Source organism: Anas acuta, chromosome 1 (assembly GCF_963932015.1).
Source record: "Anas acuta chromosome 1, bAnaAcu1.1, whole genome shotgun sequence".
NCBI classification, from domain to species: domain Eukaryota; kingdom Metazoa; phylum Chordata; class Aves; order Anseriformes; family Anatidae; genus Anas; species Anas acuta.
In genome coordinates, this window is record NC_088979.1 from 182,606,702 (window position 1) to 182,618,873 (window position 12,172).

Here is a 12,172-nt window from a genome sequence, read left to right on the forward strand (position 1 = left end):
AATTCCTGTAATGAAACCTGAAATCATGAATATGAGGCAGGAAATCAAACTTGACATCATTATATAAGGTACATAAGAACTGAAAGCAAATTTTATACAGAGGGACAATTCCAGAACAGCAAACTTAAATCAGCATTTTAATACCGTAGATAAGTGTTATTCAGTGCAATACAGTCTTACATGGGATTATTCTTATCCACCCAGAGGTCATCTGTCTTGTTTTTGTAAGTGCTCTGTGCCTTCACCACATAGCAGTGAATGCCTTATGGCAAGGAAAGCTTAAATCAGAATCCCTGGATCCTGTGCTCTTTTAACTTATCTCCTCTCAGAAGGTGTTTTTCAAGGCATATGCCTTAACTGCTTATTTCTCTGAGGCTATACGGAACTTCTGACATTTTTCCTTTCTGAGAAATACTGAGGAGGATGATCATTGATAATTAATGTCACTGTATATACTTTAGGAACTGTATCTTTAGCCATATATTTTTAGACAAACTATTAAATAATGTTATTGGACAAACCCTGCACCACATCAGTATCAACATCTGAATAGTCAGAATGGACTCATTATTTCCATTTTTACAGAACTACAGAGCAGTGAAAGAAATACTGTAAGGTTACATGGCTCACCAGTCACAAAGCAATCTGACACAAGAAGGACTCTGGAGGTTAAGTCAGTAGTTTCATAAGTTTCTCATTTCTTAGTCTACTACATTTGCTGAAATATTGTTCTGTCTTTCTAAATATGCCTTACTTTCATTTTGTTTCTTTTTTATTTCTTTTGTTATTTTTTTTCTCATTTATTTACATTTTTTTACTTATATGGTATCCAGTCTCATAATAATAATCATTCATTTAACAACCTTGATCAATTAACTGCACCGTGTGGAGGAAACACTACCACACTTTTGTCGTGGTTTAGCCCGGCTGGCAGCTAAACACCACGCAGCCGTTCGCTCACCCTCCCGCCTCCCTCTCTGGGACGAGGGAGAGAAATGGAAAGTGAAGCCCGTGAGTTGAGATAAAGACAGTTTAATAAGACAGGAAAATAATAATAACAATAATAATAAAATATAATAATAATAATAATAATAATAATACAATGGTGATAATAGTACTACTAATAATAATATGTACAAACAAGTGATGCACAATGCAATTGCTCACCACCCGCTGACCGATGCCCAGCCTAACCCCGAGCAGTCCAGCCCTCTCCCCCCGGCTAGCCACCCCTATATATTGTTTAGCATGACGTCAGATGGTATGGAATACCCCTTTGGCTAGTTTGGGTCACCTGTCCTGGGTCTGTCCCCTCCCAGCTCTTACTGCACCCCTAGCCTGCTCGTTGGCAGGACAGAGCAAGAAACTGAGATGTCCTTGGCTTGGTATAAGCACTGCTCTGCAGCAATTAAAACATCGGGGTGTTATCAGCACTCTTCTCATCCTAAGCCAAAACACAGCATTCCACCAGCTACTAGGAAGAAAATTAATTCTGTTCTAACTGAAACCAGGACATTATTTGAAAATGTAAGCTGTAGACTGCTGTGAGTAGTTTCTGTCTAACTAAGGAATTTGTGAAAGATCCTGGAGGTAGAACACTGACTGGGTCACAATAAGTAACTTTCATCTTCTTCAGTCTGTTTGCATCTGTGCAGGGAGTATATATGTAAGTATATGTGCAAGAAGAAATTAAGCTTCTTTTTTCAACAATAGGAATTCAACTCACCTATATCTACCTCAATATTCTGTAACAATTTAAAAGTGATAAAGTGATTTCAGATATACCAAGCTGTCTTTGTACAATAAGTAAGGATAATTTCCCTAGGGTCATCTAAAGTTTTCCTGACCATTCGGATGCTCTCAAGAATTGCTGGATACTTGTCCACTTTTTTTAATTATTTATTTATTTATCTATTTCTTTATTTTTTTACTGTAATGCCATGACACCATGTCACTGACTACACCATAGAATCAAAATACTGAGATCAGTAAAATTTACTGAAGTCTAACCTGGTTTTCCCCAGTACAAGAAAGACATGGACCTGTTACAGTGGGTCCAGAGGAAGCCCATGAAAATGATTAGAGAACTGGAATATGTCTCCTGTGCAGAAAGTTATGAGAGTTGTAGTTGTTTAGCCTGGAGAAGAGTTGGCTCTGGGGATATCTTATTGCAGTTTTTCAGTATATAAAGGGGGCATATAAGAAAGCTGGAGAAAGGCTTTTTACTAGTGCCTGTAATGACAGAACAGGGGGCAATGGTTTTAATCTGAGAAAGGAGACTGAGATTGGATAAAAGAAGAAATTTTTCATGATGTGAGTAGGGAAGCTCTGGAACAGGTTGCTCAGAAATGAGCAACCCCATCCCTGGAGGTGTTCAACGCCAGGTTGGATGAGGCTTTGAGCAACCTTGTCTAGTGGAAGGTGTCTCTGGCCAAGGCAGAGAAATTGGACTAGATGGTCTGTAAAGATCACTTCCAACCCAAACCAACATATGATTCTATGATTCCAGATAAACTCATAATACTTTACACAAGAAAAAACGTATGCTTACTTAGAAGAATGTTTTACATTAATGAAGGGGTGAGAGAGAGGGGGGGTGGAAGAATATAATATATTGTGCATTTAGAGGAAAATAGCCTTGTTATTATGCATGCAGAAAGCTGGTAAAATGCACTGTACGTTAAATATTAAAAAGTAAGTAGAATCCATAGCCATATATTCCATTCTTCAGCACTTCCCGCATTATTTGACAGTGCAAAATCAATTTAAATTCTCAAGATTAAGAATACTGTTAATATTTCTTTAAAGTACATTTTTTTTTCAGTGCCTGGGGAACATAAGATTGATTTTCTGTTATCATATTGCCAATTATGTCCTTTAAAACTTTGTACTCAGACAGACAAAAATTAAACAACATAAATACATAAATTTAGCATGAGTATTTAGCATAGGCTAAATAGTGTCTCAAGATGTAAAAAGCATTCCTGTCAGTGGACAAAATTTTTCCAGTTTGGAGATCAGCCACATGGAGAAGTATATATTCAAAACAGAACAAATGATATTTTGTATCATCCAAATCAAAGAATCAAGATGTGATTTATTTTTTGTCTTTCTTCTGATAGTTTAGATGAACTAAACAGAATTCTACATAAACTATTTGGACTTTGAGAAACTACATGAATTGAGGCATGGATCCCTTCCAAATAATTATGTACAAAAACATACAATCAATTAAATGGTGGTTGCCATGTCCATTTTTTTTTTATTTTTTTTTAAATCCCAAGTTAAGCCTACCGTTTTCACAGCATTCAAAAAAGTGGAAGCTTGAACTTTCAATTGCATAATATTACTGCAAACATTTTCTTTTTATTCTCCCAGCAGAATGCTATAAATACTCTAAATGAGGTCTAAACCCCTAGAAAAGTAATTCCATCATGAACTAATCAGACCTTTTCACCATCCTTGTTTCATTTGGGTCACTATTCAGATAAGACTGTAAGACTAAGAGAGACAGAAAATAAGATAGAATGTGTCTCTGAGCATTAAAGAGAGGTTTTTATTTTGTGTTAAAATGCTATCTGATAAAATACATCTACTCACAGTCTTGCACACATATCTGGACACTGCCTTTTTTCCCCTCGCCTTCATTCTGTATTATTGCTGGAAAATGTATACCTAATGTGTACACATTGTATGGAGAATTCAGAACACATACTTTCTTTCATATCTGTAGATTTACAAACCCACTTCTGAAGCCAGTGTGATTCCAGGCTGAGTGCTACTGTGAGCACATCACTTGGGACTGAGGATTTCACTGTTATGACCAGGATCAGATACCCTTCTGGGATTCTTGGCTTCATTTTTGATCAGATTCTGCAATCTATTCTCATCTGAAAAGTGTTTGTGCTCAGTCAATGTATGAACACTGCAAGTGCACTGTCACATATCTGTCTACTGCTGATGCTTTCTGATTCAAAGGCCTTTCCAGACTGGAACAGTCAGCAGTACCTTAAGAAGTAAGCAGTAGTCTAAGAAGTATAAATATAACATGAAGTCTTGCCCCCCTCCTCCCCAGTAAATAAATAAAAAAATCAAGCAATCTAGCTTTTTAGGTTTCACTGGTAAAGGCTTACCACATAAGATTGATGTATTTCTAAGATTTATTAATTTAACTTAATAAGTTCATAAACAATATAGCTAGATAAAATTTAGTGATTATATTTAGAGATTAGACATGGATCTATATGTGGGTAATATATTTACAGTATATAATTACACATTAAACATAAATACGCATGTGTGCTCTATACACATGCAAACAAATATTTATGGTTCAAGATATTGTTAAACTGCATACAAGATTACTGCATTTTTGTAAATGTTATACTAGAAGAGATAGCGTAGCTAAGGACAGTAGAACAATTAAAGAATAGTTGTATTATAGAGGATTTTAAATTAAGGCTTTTAAGAATTAAATTAAGGATTTTAAATTAGGTAGAGAAAAGAATATCAAGCATGCCAGTAACCCTTAGTTTGTTGATTGATGCGATATGGTAAATGCTGAAATTAATATGTATATCTTCTCTCTCATCCTAAAAAAAAAAGCAACTGTTTGTAATAACTCTCAGTCAGATAAAGATACTTAATTGTCCCAGTTAGATAACACACTGTCCTCTTCATAAAATACTAGATAAACAAGACAGGACTGTTCTTAAACATACCGGTTTGCTTGTTACCTCCAGGTGATTCAATGCTGTTCTCACTATCTGAATATTGAGTAGGACAAGCCTCTATTTCTACAAAAGTAATTCTATCATGAACTAATCAGGCCTCCAATAAGCTTCTCCAATTTTATTAGTTATTCTCAACCCTGAAAATACATGTTTAGAATCAGTGGTTATGATAGGTTCGGTGCAAATAGTTAGGTACTCTTATCACATCACATTTGCTTTGTAATTTATGTCCATGTTGTGTAATGAAAAGCAAACAAATTAGCATGGAAGAGGAATTATAACTTCTGTTCTCTAAGAGCAGTCAGTAATATTGTGAATGAGTAGAAGATGACCTGTTTGTTCTATGCTTACAATAAATACGGAGAAGAAAAAGAAAAGTAAAAAAAAAAAAGTGTGAATGTTTTTTTTTTTTTTTTTTTTTTTTTTTAAAGAGCAGTCGAGAAGGGTTTTTTGGTTATAGATAAGGAAGGTGAGGATGAAATGGTGACAGGTCAAAGCTACTTGCTATGATATAATTTTCTCAGATATAAATTTGAACTATGCTGTGAACTAATGCTACATGCTGTCTGGTGAATGTTCATTTATGGATAATGGATTTTCAATGAACAGTAAGTGCCTGGAAATGATAATGGCTGTATAATGTATTGATTGTCTACAAATGCTTTCAATTTTTAAGCACAACAGTTAAAAGAGATGTCCAACTTCAAGAAACCACTTGGACTGGACTGTTCAGCCCTGCAAGGGATTGAAAATCCCTTCTTCAGCAAAAGTGTCCCGGTTCAGCTGGGTTTGAAACTTGGGCTACTTAAGTACAGAACATATTTAAATAGTGACAAGTTCAGTCAGCAAGCTCATCTGAATATGGAGGGTAATAAAAACTGTCAGAAAGATGCAACAGTAATAGTTACAATCTGTAATTCCCAAACAACATTCAGAGTAGGATAATCAGCAGCCAAATTTGTATATTCAAATCTTCTTACTCTCCAGCAATGGGAATTAAAATTAAACTAACAGCCTAGGAAGCCTAGTCTCCTTATTAATCTAAACTATATTACATACAATTCTTTGTGTAATAACTTAATCCCATTCTTCTGAAGACAGACCACAAAAGCTTCTGTATCTCTCTTCAAACTCTGACTCGAGGAAAGAACATCCTGTAGCTGAAAAGGACAAATATTTGATTAGGAAAGTTGAAACTGGAACTTGTTTTGACTAAATAAATAAATAAATACAGGTATTGTTGTTTGTCCCTGTCCACCTCAGGATCACCCAGATAAACAACACAATGCAACAGTCACAAAAGATGATACTGAAGAATTAATTCTAAATGTAGCAAAAGAGGCTTAGTAGGGCTGTGTTAAAAAACACACATTTTTACTGATTACAGAGCATTTCAGTGCTGAAGTGGGAGATGTTATTGACTAGAATGGAATAGAGAGACATAATCTGGTAAAGATCAATGAACTCATTCAATTTAGTTCTGTTCATCCTTGAAGACAGTGCATTTTAATATGATAGCACAAGAAAGTAGATTTGGAGATTTCTAGATCAATCTCGCTTGAATTGCTTATTCTACATTGTTGCATAAAACTAGGATAGTAAAAGTTTTCACATGTCAAAAACATTGCTAGATGCTGATATGATTCAGATTGTAAGTAGATCAATCTCTGTTGGAACATATAGGAGAAAGCCTTTGTATAGCCATGTGAAACTTAGAATCAAATGTGCTATCAAGAGATATAAGACGTGCCAAAATGAGCAAGGAAATTAAATAGGTAACGTAGACAAATGTCAGAAAGAAAAGTGAACAAACAAGCTGAGGGAACAGATGGAGTGTGAATCACTGCTGTTCTAAGGACTTGAATTTCAAGAAAAAAAGCATGTGTAGAAATAAAAACAATTGATTTCAGATAAAGTTTTACAACCTGTAAAAAGGCATAAAAAAAGAGCAAAGGAAGATAGTACAAGGAAAAAACAGCCAGAAAGAAGAAAGTGTTACCATGTGAGTTATGACTGGTAAAGCATAATATACAGCAAGGATGAAAAACTTCTTTTCTTGCTAAAGGTTTAATAGGCCTCTGAAGTGCTTTTGGCAGCCTAAACAAATTGCATGCATCTTTCTGTCAGCGAGTAACAGCAGAGGAATATGTAGTTGTGGACTGTAATACGTAATATGGAGAGTTTATACCTTGGCTAGATGTAGTCAGCCACCAAGCTAATTAAAAGAGGATATTGAGAAAAAATAATGCTAGTAGAACTTTATTTTTTCTTATACATTGTTGAAAGTAAATTTCCCAGAACTTACAGTCTAACTTTTCAATCATCTTTGTACGTTTGATTTTTTTCAACTTTAATGGGTTGATCAGGACAGAGGTTGTGATTCGTGTTTTCCTGTATCTGATGCAAATGGACTCTGATCCAATGGGAATATGTGAGTTCTGCTCCATTACAAATAAAGAATGAAATGGACTTCCATGATAAATTACATATGGTGAATAACAAGTACCAGCTCCAAGAAATGTTGGGCAGAAAATTAGTCAATGAATATAGTGCAATTATCCAGACGTTGATAGCTGGTAGTCTGCTTATTAAGTACTTGATACACCATGTGCTAAATTACAGTCTGTATTAAGACGTGGTTGGGCTCCAAACAAGGGTCAGTTTGTAAGGACAAGAATTCCAAACACACAAAAAAAGTAAACAAAGAACCACAGTAAATGCATGCTGAATTTGCAGTGGGAGTGTAAAGAAGCTCTGACTGGGCATATAACGTGTGAAATATTTGCTGTCAGATCTATTAGAAAATTGCCTTCCTAGATTTACAAAAAAGAACCAAGAAAGCCTTCCCTTCATTTATAATTTATTTGAATGTACTGATACCTTATAATGAACACCTGTATGGTCCTTGGATACCATGGATGTTGTCTCCTCAGAAGCACTTAAGACAGAATGATGAGACAGATGGATAATTAAACCTCTAGTGATTTCACAGAATCAGAGAATCGTAGGGGTTGGAAGAGACCTCCAGAGATCATCGGGTCCAACCCCCCTGCCAAAGCAGGTTCCCTAGGGCAGATTGCACAGGTGGGTGTCCAGACAGGCCTTGAATATCTCTAGAGAAGGAGACTCCACAGCCTCCCTAGGCAGCCTGTTCCAGTGCTCCGTCACTCTCACTGTGTAGAAGTTCTTTCACATACTGGTGCGGAACTTTTTGTGATCCATTTCGTGGCCATTGCGCCTTGTCCTGTCCTCACAAACCACTGAAAAGAGGTTGGCCAAATCCCTCTGTCTCCCACATCTCAGGTATTTATAAACACTGATAAGATCCCCTCTCAGCCTTCTTTTCTCCAGGCTTAACAGACACAGGTCCCTCAGCCTTACCTCATAAGGAAGATACTCCAGGCCCTGTATCATCTTTGTGGCCCTCTGCTGGATTATTTCCAGGAGATCCTGTCATTTTTGTACTGGGGAGCCCAGAACTGGATACATTACTCCATGTGAGGCATGACCAGGGCAGGGTAGAGGGGGAGGATCACCTTCCTTGACCTGCTAGCCATGTTCCTTTTAATGCACAACAGGATCCCATTGGCCTTCTTGGCCACTGGGGCACACTTCTGGCTCATTGCTAACCTGTCATACACCAGGACCCCCACATTTATTTTTTTTACTTAAACTTTAATATTATGCCTGATACTCTGTTCCTTACAGTAACTTTAGCTCTCCCTTCCCTTCCCATATACTGCATGAATATGGATTGCAGAAATAAGTTCAAGACTTGTGGTCAAAATGAAATTTATCATTAGAATAAGATATTGAAAAGTTGTATCTTACGGCGCATTAGAAAAAAAAAAAAAGATGATCAATACCGAGAAGTATTTTAAATAGTAAAAATAGTAGAGAACTTACTAAATGGAGAGAGATCCCATAAATATAATTTCACTTACCACAAAAAGGAGGCGTAAACATGAACTTCGCTTAATACTCTCCATGGTTGTGGAATTTCCCATATAGATCCTGAAAACACCAAGGAGAAGCTGGTAAGCCAAAGAACAATGAAATTTTTTTTTTAATTTTATTTTATCTCTAAATTTTATTTTTTTAATAATCAAGTGGTAATCATGTCTTGTTAATTATTTTGCAAGAATAGTAACAAAAATCATGCTGGTGAAACGACACAGCAGATGAGACTGTCAAAAGTAGAAACTAAGTAAAGATTTGGAAAGACTAATAGCATAATAAAGTTGGCAATGTTCAAAATAAGTCTCAGGACATCCTGTGTGACCCCAAAACCTACTAGTATCTTCACAGAAAAAAAAAAAAAAGATGGATTGGAAAAATGAGAAGAAAAGGGTGACATCATTTAGTTGATACAAAAATCTTCTTTCAGCTGATACCATCTTTTAACAGAGAGCAACCAATCTTTTTTTTTCTTTAATTAATAATTTGATGTTTTTTATTGAAATGAAATATAGTAAAAGAGCATAAATATTTGAGTTAAAATATAGAACCATTATATTTCATTAAATTACTTGTAAGAAATACGGCATTTGTTCTCAATCTTCATTGCTAACCTGAAGCAGTACATATCTTGTGTCCTGTAGCTAGTTCAGTTTTTTTCTCTTTCCTATACAAGATATTACTTTCTGAGTTTTTGAATCTGAAACATTATCCCTTATTTAACACCCCTAAATATGAAGACCCCCTGAAAAAATAGAAAAGATAGGAAGAAGCCTGGCCCTTCTGGTTATCCCTAAATGCCTCAGTGTAAGAAAGGGAGGGCACCTTCATAAATTAATTTCATAAATAAACCGTCATAAAATAAATAAATAAATAAATAAAAGATGTTTGAACATGTTGTAGTGTTGTGACTTCCTGGTTTTGTTAATATTTAAAATAAAGGAAACAATTCATCCACTTTGCTCAAGCTTTGTATCCAATTCAATTTATGTTAAGATCATATTTTATTATTTGGAAAAGACAAAGGCATGATGAAAAAGATTCTGATATCATTTGCAGTAATACAAATCCAGAATCTTTTTGCTAACTTCAGTATGGTACTTTACTTTTTTGCATTAAAGTTAGTTTGAATCCTCATACTATTACCACATTGTTTGATGTCATACACCTTGGATAGGGGTAGGAATCAGTACAGCATACTTCTCTTTCCATAAACACTTTTGTTATCATGCATGCCATAAACAGCTTTTGCTTAGAGTAGATTGTTAGACAGAAAATGAAGAAAGAAAAGAAAACTAGATTCATGTTGTATGCCTTTGTGAATGGGAGCTTGATAATGTATGCGCTAATCACTTTTTTGTCTTTACAATCTGTGTATTGTGAATGATATAAAAAACCTCTTTTTTCTCTAACTAAAATTTTGATTAAGAAAGATAAAATAAAAGCTCCTTGCTATCTGGATGATACTGTGATTTCATTTCTAGAAGTAGATATTCTGGAAAGTATGATTACACTAAGGAATTAAGTGTAGCCAGAAAAAGAGAAGGATTTTGAGAGAACACTGTAATTAATTGGAAAGAATATATCGTGGTTAGACACTTGTTAGATAATCAGTAACAACCTCCAGCCTATGAAAATGCATTTTACCTCACTAGAACCTCAGAATTAAATTATCTATTACACTAGTACGTCTTACAAAGAAACTAGAACATATGCATTTAAAACAAGTAGAAACATCTAGGAAAGCAATGTCCTTAAGCCACACTGTTCTTGTGAAAAAATATCTCTTGTAACTTCTACATTCCACTGAAAGTTCACTACATGCATCTACAGGTACATACATAGACAGTAGAACACTAAGAAAAAGAATATTCTTAATATTTAATACCCAGCCACTTGCTTAAATAATTAATATCTTTATTTTTCTTGTTTGTTTGTTCTTATTCTTGCTAATAAGAAATTTTTAATTATCATAAATTCAAGAACTGGATTCAGAACTCCAATTTAGTCACCAAAGCAAATAGCAAAATTGTGAAAAGAACTAAGAAATGAGAACAATGGAAGAAACTATGTAGGCTCTATACTATGCTAAAGAGGTTGGTTACCTCAGGCAGAAGAATGAATAGCATAGCATAGCATAGTTCAGTTGTAAGGGACGTTCAGAAATCATCTAGTCCAACTGCCTGACTTTATGACATTCACAGAGGAGATGGAGGTAGGGGAAAATGGACAAAAAGAAAAAAAAATAACTCCTCCTCCTCCCCCCACCCAAAGGAATAAAAAAAACAAAAAGACAAACCCAACACAATTGATCCCAAAAGGAAACACTCAAAAGTTAGTTGTTAATTGAAAATGTATGTAGTATCCATGGTTTAAAAAAACTATTCATAACACTTTTTACACATATGTACATTGTTTGCTTTTGTTGACCATATGTTATGTTTTAAAGCCTAAAGAAATTTTAGATAAGCAAAAGTAAAACCATATTAAAGAGGGCATCATCCAAATGCCTCTTGAACACTGACAGCCACAGGGCATCAACCAGCTCTCTAGAAAGACTATTTCAGTGTTTGACCACCCTCATAGTAATTTTCCTAATGTTCAATCTAAGCCTCCCCTGCTGCAGCTTTATGCAATTTTCCCACATTCTATTATTGGTTATCAGGAAGAAGAAATTGGCATCTCCTCTCCATTTCTTAAATACCTCTGACTTGCATTTGTAATTTGCATCAGTAAGACCGCAGCATTACTTGCTAGGTGACCATCTTCTTGAAGTATCAGTCCAATGTTTTCCTTAGACCTCCTTTTGCTGCTGACATACTTTTTTGTTGTCACACCACACTGTCCAACTCAAGTTGAACTTTGTCATTTCTTGTTTTCTCTCTGCAGATGCAAAAGTCAAAAAGTCAACTCTGCCATCAACCTGTGAAATCAGATTTTTTTTTTTTTTTTTTTAATGTCCCCAGAGATTATACATTTTCTGTTGTGGTTCCAAGAGAAGTTCCCTGTTCAGCCTCATCGGCCTCACCTGCCTTTCCTGACCTGCAGCAAAATGGGATTGCTTGTTCCTGGGCTTTTAAAAGGTGGTTCTTGAAAAGTGATTGGCTGTAATGGACCCATAGCCCCTCTAAGAGCCAACTCCCAGGGGTAGCTAGCTACCTGAGAACTTGAATAGATGAGGCCTTCACTGAAACTCATTTCACTCTTATTCTCTATCCTTCCATACCTCTTTATTTATATTCCTTAAGAAATAAATGTTTTTTGTTTTTGTTTTTCTCTTCCACAGACTTATTCTAGACAATATGACCATAAGGAATTTGCCTTTTAAATTGTAGTAAGTTTGGGGGATTAATTAGTACAGAAATGGTGTTGCTATTGTATCAGGTAGCGGTATCATGAAACTCTTCAGTTTAGATGAGAAAAGAAAAAGCGTACACAAATAGCTCTAAGAATTGCTGTTTTTGTTGTTGTTTTGGTAGTCA

At 35.3% G+C, this 12,172-nt stretch overlaps 1 long non-coding RNA gene across 1 annotated transcript; it reads right to left on the reverse strand.

Moving 5' to 3' along the window:
• Positions 1-4,142: 4,142 nt before the first annotated feature.
• Positions 4,143-11,730, reverse strand: LOC137850316 (uncharacterized). Its single transcript, XR_011092466.1, has 4 exons — positions 11,666-11,730; positions 11,395-11,573; positions 8,640-8,747; positions 4,143-5,893 (listed from the first exon to the last, which is right to left on the reverse strand). It is a non-coding gene; the product is annotated as an uncharacterized lncRNA (long non-coding RNA).
• Positions 11,731-12,172: the final 442 nt, after the last annotated feature.